This window comes from Chiloscyllium plagiosum, chromosome 6, assembly GCF_004010195.1.
Source record: "Chiloscyllium plagiosum isolate BGI_BamShark_2017 chromosome 6, ASM401019v2, whole genome shotgun sequence".
NCBI lineage: Eukaryota > Metazoa > Chordata > Chondrichthyes > Orectolobiformes > Hemiscylliidae > Chiloscyllium > Chiloscyllium plagiosum.
In genome coordinates, this window is record NC_057715.1 from 106,795,722 (window position 1) to 106,804,797 (window position 9,076).

Here is a 9,076-nt window from a genome sequence, read left to right on the forward strand (position 1 = left end):
CCGAAATGTCAATTCTCCTGCACCCTGGATGCTGCCTTACCTGCTGCGCTTTTCCAGCAACACATTTTCAGCTCTGATCTCCAGCATCTGCTGTCCTCACTTTCACCCAATGGGAGTAGTTTGGATGTGCTTTAAGAAGCCAATGTCATGACAGCGCTTGGGTAAGGGACATAAGAGATGTTCAAGTCCTAAAGGTGTTCAACTCAATATTGAATCCTGAAGGCTTCTTTCTTTCGATTGCGTATGAACATATAAGTTTCTGCAGTACCACGCAGTCAACACTTTGCCACTGAGTAAAAATCGCTGGCACATTACCTCTCATGAGCAACATGGAGATTATAAACTGAAGTGATGTCAAGACCTTTACAGATTAGTTGATGTTTGCCATCCTCTTTGTCCTGAGTCAGCTTTTGGGAATCCTCTAAGCAAGCAGCACAGCACAAAATCGATCTGGAAGCTAATGTCCATTTGGCACAAAACATTCATTGCCTACTCTTGATAGTCAAAGCCAGTTTTATGGTATACTTTTCATCTCAAACAACATTTATCTCCCAGAGGACACCTACAGAAGTCAATGAGTAAGCAATTGGAGCCAACACAAAGGATTTAATTATTTAAAACCTTGCAATTAGCCGTTCGAATCAAATTCATGGAGGATAATATGTTAATGTGCATTAGAAATTACAAATGATACTCATTAACATGGCCCCCTTTATGACCTCAGGATGTTTCAGGCATCTTTAGAGCCAAGAAAGCATTGTTAACAGATTCTCAGTGAATCATAGGAAACCAAAGCTCCGAAAGAGGCCATTTTGTCCAATGAGTCTGAGATGAGCTCTGGAATAATGTAGCAAAATGGCAGCTCATGTGTGCGCAGCAAGATTTCATGAACAGCACTCCCACACATAATAAGCTCGTCTGGTTTAGATATTGGCCAAAAGGTAAATATTAGCCCAGACACCTGGAGTATTCGCCAGTGCATAAATTGGGGCCTTGGTTTCATTTGGAAATATCTTCGAGTAGCAATCTGGACATTCTCAAGACAGGATCTTTTGAAGAGTCAAGAAAACTTCCAGATCATCAAAGAGGCAGAAAACTTTGAGCCTGTGACAATTTCACTCACCCAAATGCAAAGATTGGAATTTTTTCTGTTTTTAGTCAAAATCTATTGTTGAATGAGATTTGTGATGGAGTGACTTGGAGTGATGTTTCTCATGAAATAATCGTTCTTTATCTCACCAGTTATTACACTGAGTTGTTGGGCACTCAATCACTGCTGGATCCCCCGGCTTTCTCACTCTGCCGCTAAATTTAAAACCCAGCCCAGTTCAAAGACAAGAAGATCCAAGCAAGATCCTGCTGACACACAAATGCCAGGCAGTGACTTTCTTCAAGAAGAGACAATCTAACAACAGCCCTTTGACATTCAATGATGTTACCATCATTGAATCCCCCACTATCAACGTCCTGGGGATTACCATTGACCAGAAACTCAGCTGGACTCACCACATAAACACAGTAGCCACAAGAGCAGATCAGAGGCTAGGAATATTGAGGTGAATAATTCATCTCCTGAGTCCCCAAAGTCTGCCCACCATCTACAAGACTCAAGTTAGGAATGTGGTTGAATCCTCTCCACTTGCCTGATGGATGCAGCTCCATCAAAACTCAAGAAGCTGAGAGTCATAGAATCATAGAGATGTACAGCACAGAAATAGAACCTTCGGCCCAACTCATCATGCTGACCAGATATCCTAAACTAATCTAGATCCATTTGCCAGCACTTAGCCCGTATCCCTCTAAACCCTTTCTATTCATATACCCATCTAGATGCCTTTTAAATGCTGTAATTGTACCAGCCTCCACCACTTCCTCTGGCAGTTCATTCCATAAACACACCACCCTCCACTTGAAAAAGTTGCCCCTTAGGTCCCTTTTATATTTTTCCCCCCTCACCCTGAACCTATGAAATTCTGGACTCCCCCACCCCAGGGAAAACACCTTGTCAATTTATCCTATTCATGCCTCTCATGATTTTATAAACCTCTATAAGGTCACCCCTCAGCTTCCGGTGTTCCATCCAGGACAAATAAGCCCAGTTGATAGGCACCACATCCACAAACGTCCCCTCCCTCCACCAGTGATGTTCAATAGTGTTTTGTTCAATCCTTAATATTCAAGGCATGGCTCAGAAAAAAGAAAAGCTCACTCTATTTTTCATTGACGGTGTCCTGGAGGTGTCGGTAGCCTGTGTGGTAGAAAGGAGAGCAGTCTGTTCTTAAATAGCATGGACTATGAGGCCATGACACCAGACTCAGTTGGCCTGGACACCAATTGCATCCCGAGTTAGTGCTGTCTGTCAAGTGATGTGGGATGCCCAGAAGGACAAAAGGCAAAAGGACAAAGATCTGTGTTGCCTCTCATAGATTGCATTTCCACCAGTAAATCCCCACTTTCACTGCAAAGAAAGTGCTCATTTCCACATCTCACGTTGCCTATGGCCATAATTCAATGCCTCAACTAATAAAGACAAGTACCCAAAATGCCTTTTTAAGCATTTTCTCCACCTCTCCTATTGCCTTCAAGGATGGATGGATGTGCACACCAAAGACCCTGTGTTTCTCTGCCCTTCTTCAGATCCTCAGATTATTGTGTACTCCTTTGCCTTATTTGTCCTCCTAAAATGTACTACCTAAAACTTTTCAGAATGGAATTCCATTTGCCATTATTCATACCCTCTGACCAGTTTGTCTATGTCATCCTGTAATCTAAGGGTTTCCTTCCTGTTATTTATCACACCACCAGCTTTAGTGTCAACTGCAAATGTACTGATCATGCTTCCTACGTTCATGTCCAGAAACTAATGTGCGCAACAAACAGCAAGGGATTGAGCACCAAACCCTGGGCACAGGCTTCCAGTCACAAAAGCAACCTTGCACCATCACCTTCTGCTTCACATAGCTAATCAAATTGTATAGCCCATATTCCAAATGCCCCAGGATTCCATTGGCAGTTTCCTTCTTGACCAGTTTCTCATGTGAGACCTTGTCAAAAGCCTTACTGAAGCCCATGTTGACTGCATTCATGGCACTCCCCTCATCTACATATCTCCTTGAAAGGCTCAAATGAAATCTGTCATACATGAACCCCTCCCTGAAAAAGTCATACTAATTACCCTTGACTAATTCTTGCTTCTCCAAATGCAGATTAATATCATTAACGTTAGAGTCACTGGCCTATCATTCCCTGATTTAGCCCTTACCCCATCTTATCACATTAACTAGCCCTCTGGCACTTTTCCTGTATCCAGAAACAATTTGCAAATCTATAGTACATTCCAAACAATGGGATTGCCCATTTTGTTTTTGGGTTTTACCAAATGGCCTCAATTAAGAAACCTTTTAAAATATCATCCTTCGTTATTTTAGTAGTCAACTCCTTGATCAGTATTGTGACACCACCTCCTCTTTTTCACACTTCCTGCTTTGCATGAAGATTCTATATTCTGGAATATTCAACTCCTAGTCCCTTAACCATGATCAATCAGGGAATCAAGGTTACGGGGAAAGGGCAGGAAAATGAATGTGAGGAATGTTGGATCTGCTGTGATTCTATTGAAATGTGGAGCAGGCTAAAGGGACAATATACCTCATTCTGTTCCTAGTTCTTACGGTTTAGTATAAAGCTTTGCCAATGCAACATTAGAACATTAGAAACTTAGCTGACTCCTGGTAAATCAGCTGAAACCTCCACCAACTACACTGTCACCAGCTCCCTCCCCCTCTCCCAATTTCAAGGATGTTGGCCCATTGACATTGAGGTATAATTAGCCAGATTTGTACTAGTTCCATTTTCGCCAGAAACAGTCTCAACGATCTAAGATACTAAAGCCCTCCCTCCTCCTCCAACTCTTCAGCTACATGCATTTATCCACTCTATCTATCTGTTCCTACACTAACACATTGCACTGAGTTTCATCCAAACATTACATCTTCTGAGGCATTGCTTTTCAATTTGCTACCCAGCTCCCTAAGTTCGTGTTGCAGGAACTCATCCCTCTTTCTGCTTATGCGGTTGGTCCCAATGTGAACCATGATTGCTGATTGTTCTCTCTCCCCCTTCGGAGTGCAACCGTTCGATGACGTCTTTGGCCCCAGCCGTAGAAAGACAATACACCAACCTGAAGTCATGTGTACATCTGCAGAAACATTGGTCAGTACATCTCATTATTGAATGTCCTAATACTATCGTTCCTCCTCTCTTTCTGCTCCCTCCATGTGCACCTGGGCTCCAACTGCACTCCCCAGAGAAAGCGTCACTCTCACCATTTTCCAACAAAGAGAAACTGCTCTTCAGTGACATGCACTCTGGTGCTATCTTCAGTACCTGCCAGCCTCCCTTGTTTCCGGCAGAAGGTCACCCATTACTGCTCTCACTGCACTTCCTTCAGCTGCAGTGACTATATTGTAAAATATGTGGTTCATATCACTGCCAGCCTTCCTTGACACTCAAATTCCAAACCCCAGTGCTCAAGTTGATTAAACGGTTGGCACTTCCTGCAGATGTGGTCAGCCAAACTGCTGGGAGTATCTAAGGCTTCCCGCAAATGGCAGACTGAAGAAACATGCAGAACTGAGCTCCCTTGGCGTGCCTTTAGTGTTAAAAAAAACCTCCAAGCAAAGTAGAAAGTTAACATGTCGGAGGCATGGTTAAAATCTTGTACTCTTTAAATCCCTGATTGAATTGTTCATCACCACCAGCATAGCCTTCATATCAAAAACTCCTCGTCCAATCCTGGATGAGTTACAGAGAGTGGTGAACTCGGCCCGGACAACCACAAAGGCCAACCTCCCATTTATAGCATCCATCTACCAGGTCCACTGTCAAGCATTCTTAAACATCCATATCACCCTGGCAATGTTTTTCTACAACCTCTACCCCGGGGAGAAGGTACAGAAGCCTAAACATACACATCAGCCAGTTTCGCAACAGTTTCTACCCTATTGATGTTAGAATACTGAATGGACTCACAAATTCTTAACATTCGCCTGTACCTGTGTTTTGTTTTTGCCACTGTTTGCCTATTATTTACTGTCTATGTTACTTAACTCTATGATCTGCCTGTACTGCTCACAAGACAAAGCTTTTCACTGTGCCTCGGTACATGTGACAATAAATTCAATTCAAAATTCAATTCAATTCAATGAGTCGAAATCTCCTCCAATTAAATATCGGAAAGACAGAAGTCCCGATATCTTCCTGGTAGCTAAGAACAGTACTTCACATATCGATACTCGACTGTGGTGTATCATCTACAGCTAGTCACTAGATAGATACAAGTCAAAGCTAAGACAAAGGAGAACTGGTGACAGAGAACATCCTTAAACCCTTCCTTGATACCACACATGGCAGAGATGACAAATATTACGGGTGATTCAGGGAAAATATCACAGAAAGAATTGGGGTCATTGTAACAAATGCAAGGTTGATTGACCAAGCAGGCTTGATGGGCCAGATGGCTGGCTTCCCTATGATAAATGCTGTATCAGTGACCCCCATATCCCATGGATGAATATAAAGAAATTAGAACTCCAATTCTCTCCTTATAGATGCTGGTAGGTTTTCTGAATATTTCCATCACTTTCTGTTTTTTTTATTTGTGTTAGTTCCCATATCTTGTCAATTTCCATGTACTCGCAGCTTATTGATTTCAGGAGCTGTGAAAGCCCATGAGTTGGAGGTTCAAAGCAGAATTCAGGATTCAATCCTCTGCCAGGTAGCTTTGTACAAATGTAAATTGCAGCCCTTTTGGTTTCATGGGTCATTTCTGCATCTTTCCATAGAGACCCTGTTAAAAGTGGCAATTGGTGGGATGTTTGTGATTTAACAATTTTAATTCCATCGCCCTGGTTGCAGCACCCACCCATTCACCCCTCCCCCAGCACTTGTGTAGCAACTTTCAGACTTTTCTTGCAGGTTGAAATTTCCACTTCAGTCGCTGTTGACATGTAGGCAAGCATGCGATCAATCGATAAATAACAGGTCTTAATCAAAATACTTCACACCTTGAATTATTTGTTGGAAGTGTTAGAAAAACAAAATATTGTAGATTCAGCAAAACTGCAACAAAGACAGCAAATAGTCAGCAATTCAGTCAGTATCTGTGGAGAGAAACAGCCAGTTTTGCAACTTGATAATTGTTAGAAATTTAGATAGAAACATATTAATTAGGAATAGGAGTAGGATAATCAGCCCTCTGAGCCTGCTCCACCATTCAATGTGCTCATGACTCATTATTCTACTCAGTACCTGTTCTTGCTTTCTCCCCCATCCATTGATCCTGTTAGTCCTAAGAACTATATTTCACTCCTTGAATACATTCAAAGTCTTTGCCTCAACCACTTTCTATCACAGAGAATTCCACAGGCTCACCACACTCTGAGTCAAGATATTTCTCCTCATCTCATTCTTAATTAGCTGTTGTGGGAAGCAAGGGAAGAAATTGTGGGCCCCTAGCAGAGGTGTTTGTATCGTTTGTACAGCTATCGGAGGACTGGAGAGGGACTAATGTTGCGCCTTTATTTGAGAAAGGTTGCAAGGAGAAGTCTGGGAGCTATAGACCAGTAAGTCTGACATCAGTGGCGACATACCTGCAAAGACACTCATGATTTTGCCCAGTCACAGTAAAGGAACCATGATATATTTCCAAGTCAGGATGTGAGTGGCTCAGAGTGGAACTTGTAGGTGGTGATATTTTCACGTATCTGCTGCTCTTGTCCTTCTAGTTGGAAGTTTATATGAGTTGGAAAGGTGCAGTCTAAGAATCTTTGGGGAATTTCTGCAGTGAATCTTACAGATAATACACACTGCTGCTACTGAACATCGGTGGTGGAGGAAGTGGATGTGTTATCAATCATGAAGGCTGCTTTATCCTGAATGGTGTCAAGCTTCTTAAGTGTTGTTGGATCTGCAATCATCCAGGCATGTGGACAGTATTCCATCACACTCCTGACTTGGGCCTTGTACCTGGTGGACAGATTGTGGGGAGTCAGGAAGTGAATTAACCACTATAGTATTCCTTGCTTCTGACCTGCTGTCGTAACCACTGTGTTTTTCTGGTGAGTCCAGTTTAGTGTCTCATCTGAAAGATGACATCACCAAAAGCACAATGCTAGAATGTCAGCCTTGATTTTTGTGAATAAAGAACAGTACAGTATAGGAACAGGCCTTTCAGCTCACCATGACTGTATTGACACATGATGCCTTTCTAAACTAAAACCTTTTTGCCTCCATGCAGTCTGCATCCCTCTATTTCTTGTCTATTCATATATCTGTTAAGAGGTGCAGTCTAGGAGTGGGACTTGAGCCCACGACCTTCCCATTCAAAGGGGAGTGCATTGACTGACCATAACTGGTATGCAATGAAGTACAAGAGTCCATTCAGCCCTTTCATATGTGATGGCCTTTTCGATGAGCAACCCAATTAGTCTCACTCTCCCTTCTGTTTCCCAGCACTCTGCAAGCTTCTCTGTTTCAAGTAAGCACTGAATTTTCTTTTGAAGATTGTCCTCAAAACTGTTTCCATCATCCTTTCAGATACGAACTTCCAGACTACAACATACTGCATAAAAATACTTTTCCTCATTTCCATTTACTTCTTTTGCCAGTTACTTTAGATATGCTCAGATTACTGAGCATTCTGCAAGTGGAAACAAATCCCCCCTATTTGCTCCATCAATACTGTTCATGATTTTGAACACTCAATCAAATATCCTTTTATCCCTCACAGGCAAGGTCACCATTTATTGTCCTTGAGATGGTATTGATGAACTACAAAGTGGCTTGCCAGGACCATTTCAGATGCAGTCATCACAAGGCTGCGGGACTGGAGTCAAATATAGATCAGACCAGGTATGGATGACAGATTAACCTACCCTGAACATCTTTAATGAAACAGATGAACTTTAACAACAATCTTTTAGATTCACGTTCACCATTTCTGAGATTAGCTTTTTTTATTCCAGATTTATTAATTGTTTGACATTTGAATTTCACGAGAAGTGGTGGTGGAATTTTGGTCAGTTAGTTCAGTTGAGTGGGCAGCCAGTTTGTGAGGTGCGGTATTGCCTAAAAGTATGCATTCAATCCCTGCCCTAGCTGAGAATACTATGAAGGACTCTCCTTCTCAACTGCTCCCCTTTCCTGAGGCATGGTGACCTTCAGGTTAAACAACTATCAGTCATTTCTCTCTCTAATGAGAGACTAGTCCTTGGATCCAGGAGGACTATGGTGAGTTTGCCCTTTTTATAGTGGGATTCAAACTCTTACCACCCAGCAAATTAATGCAGGACTCTTACTCGCTCAGTGACATTATCACTATGCTAGTGTCTCGCTAACCTTCTGTCCGCTTCATGTTTCCAATGTGTTACTTCACTTTTGAGAATTTTAACTTGCAGTTCTCACCAAATAAAATGCCTTTGCAATATCAGAGTTGAAAAATGTGGCACTGGAAAAGCACAGTAAGTCAGGCAGCATCCGAGGGGCAGAGAGTTGACATTTTGGACATAAGCCCTTCATTAGGAATTCTACATGCCTATTGTGACACAGTCTTGACACAGCCTGTGTCACAATAGGCATATGGGATTTGCTGTAAATTATGCTGAAATATTCTAATCTAAAACAACGTCTCACCAGGAACCTTTTGTTTCATCAAAGCTTCCTTCTGTTTTTCCTCCTTCCTCTTCTCTTCCTTCCACTCACCAATGCAGGCAGATTCCGCCATAATTCGTTGTTCTCAGTCTGCTGCCTCTCACTAAGTTTCCACCCATTTACTCATGGGCCCAGACAGCTTTTTATACATTATGTTTCAACCTCATTTTTAGCCACTGCTCAGGGCATATGCATTCACAGGCATTGGTCCTTTATCGATACTGACAGCCCACAAGCTATCATTTCCTGCTTTTGACCGTGTATGAAAAACAAAACTTTGCATTTCCTGTTTCGAAATGTGTTCTGATTGACTGGGTAATGGTGATTCACTGTTATTTTGGATGTTTCTGATGCACCTGCTTGGAAC

General features: G+C 42.2%; 1 protein-coding gene across 1 annotated transcript in view; it reads right to left on the reverse strand.

Moving 5' to 3' along the window:
- The window catches only part of LOC122550917 (P2Y purinoceptor 8-like), a 75,890-nt gene extending 67,153 nt beyond the window's left edge, over positions 1-8,737 (reverse strand). Inside the window, exon 1 of the mRNA XM_043692364.1 lies at positions 8,692-8,737. The gene's annotated coding sequence lies outside the window, so the exon portion shown is untranslated. The remainder of the gene's footprint in view (positions 1-8,691) is intronic.
- Positions 8,738-9,076: the final 339 nt, after the last annotated feature.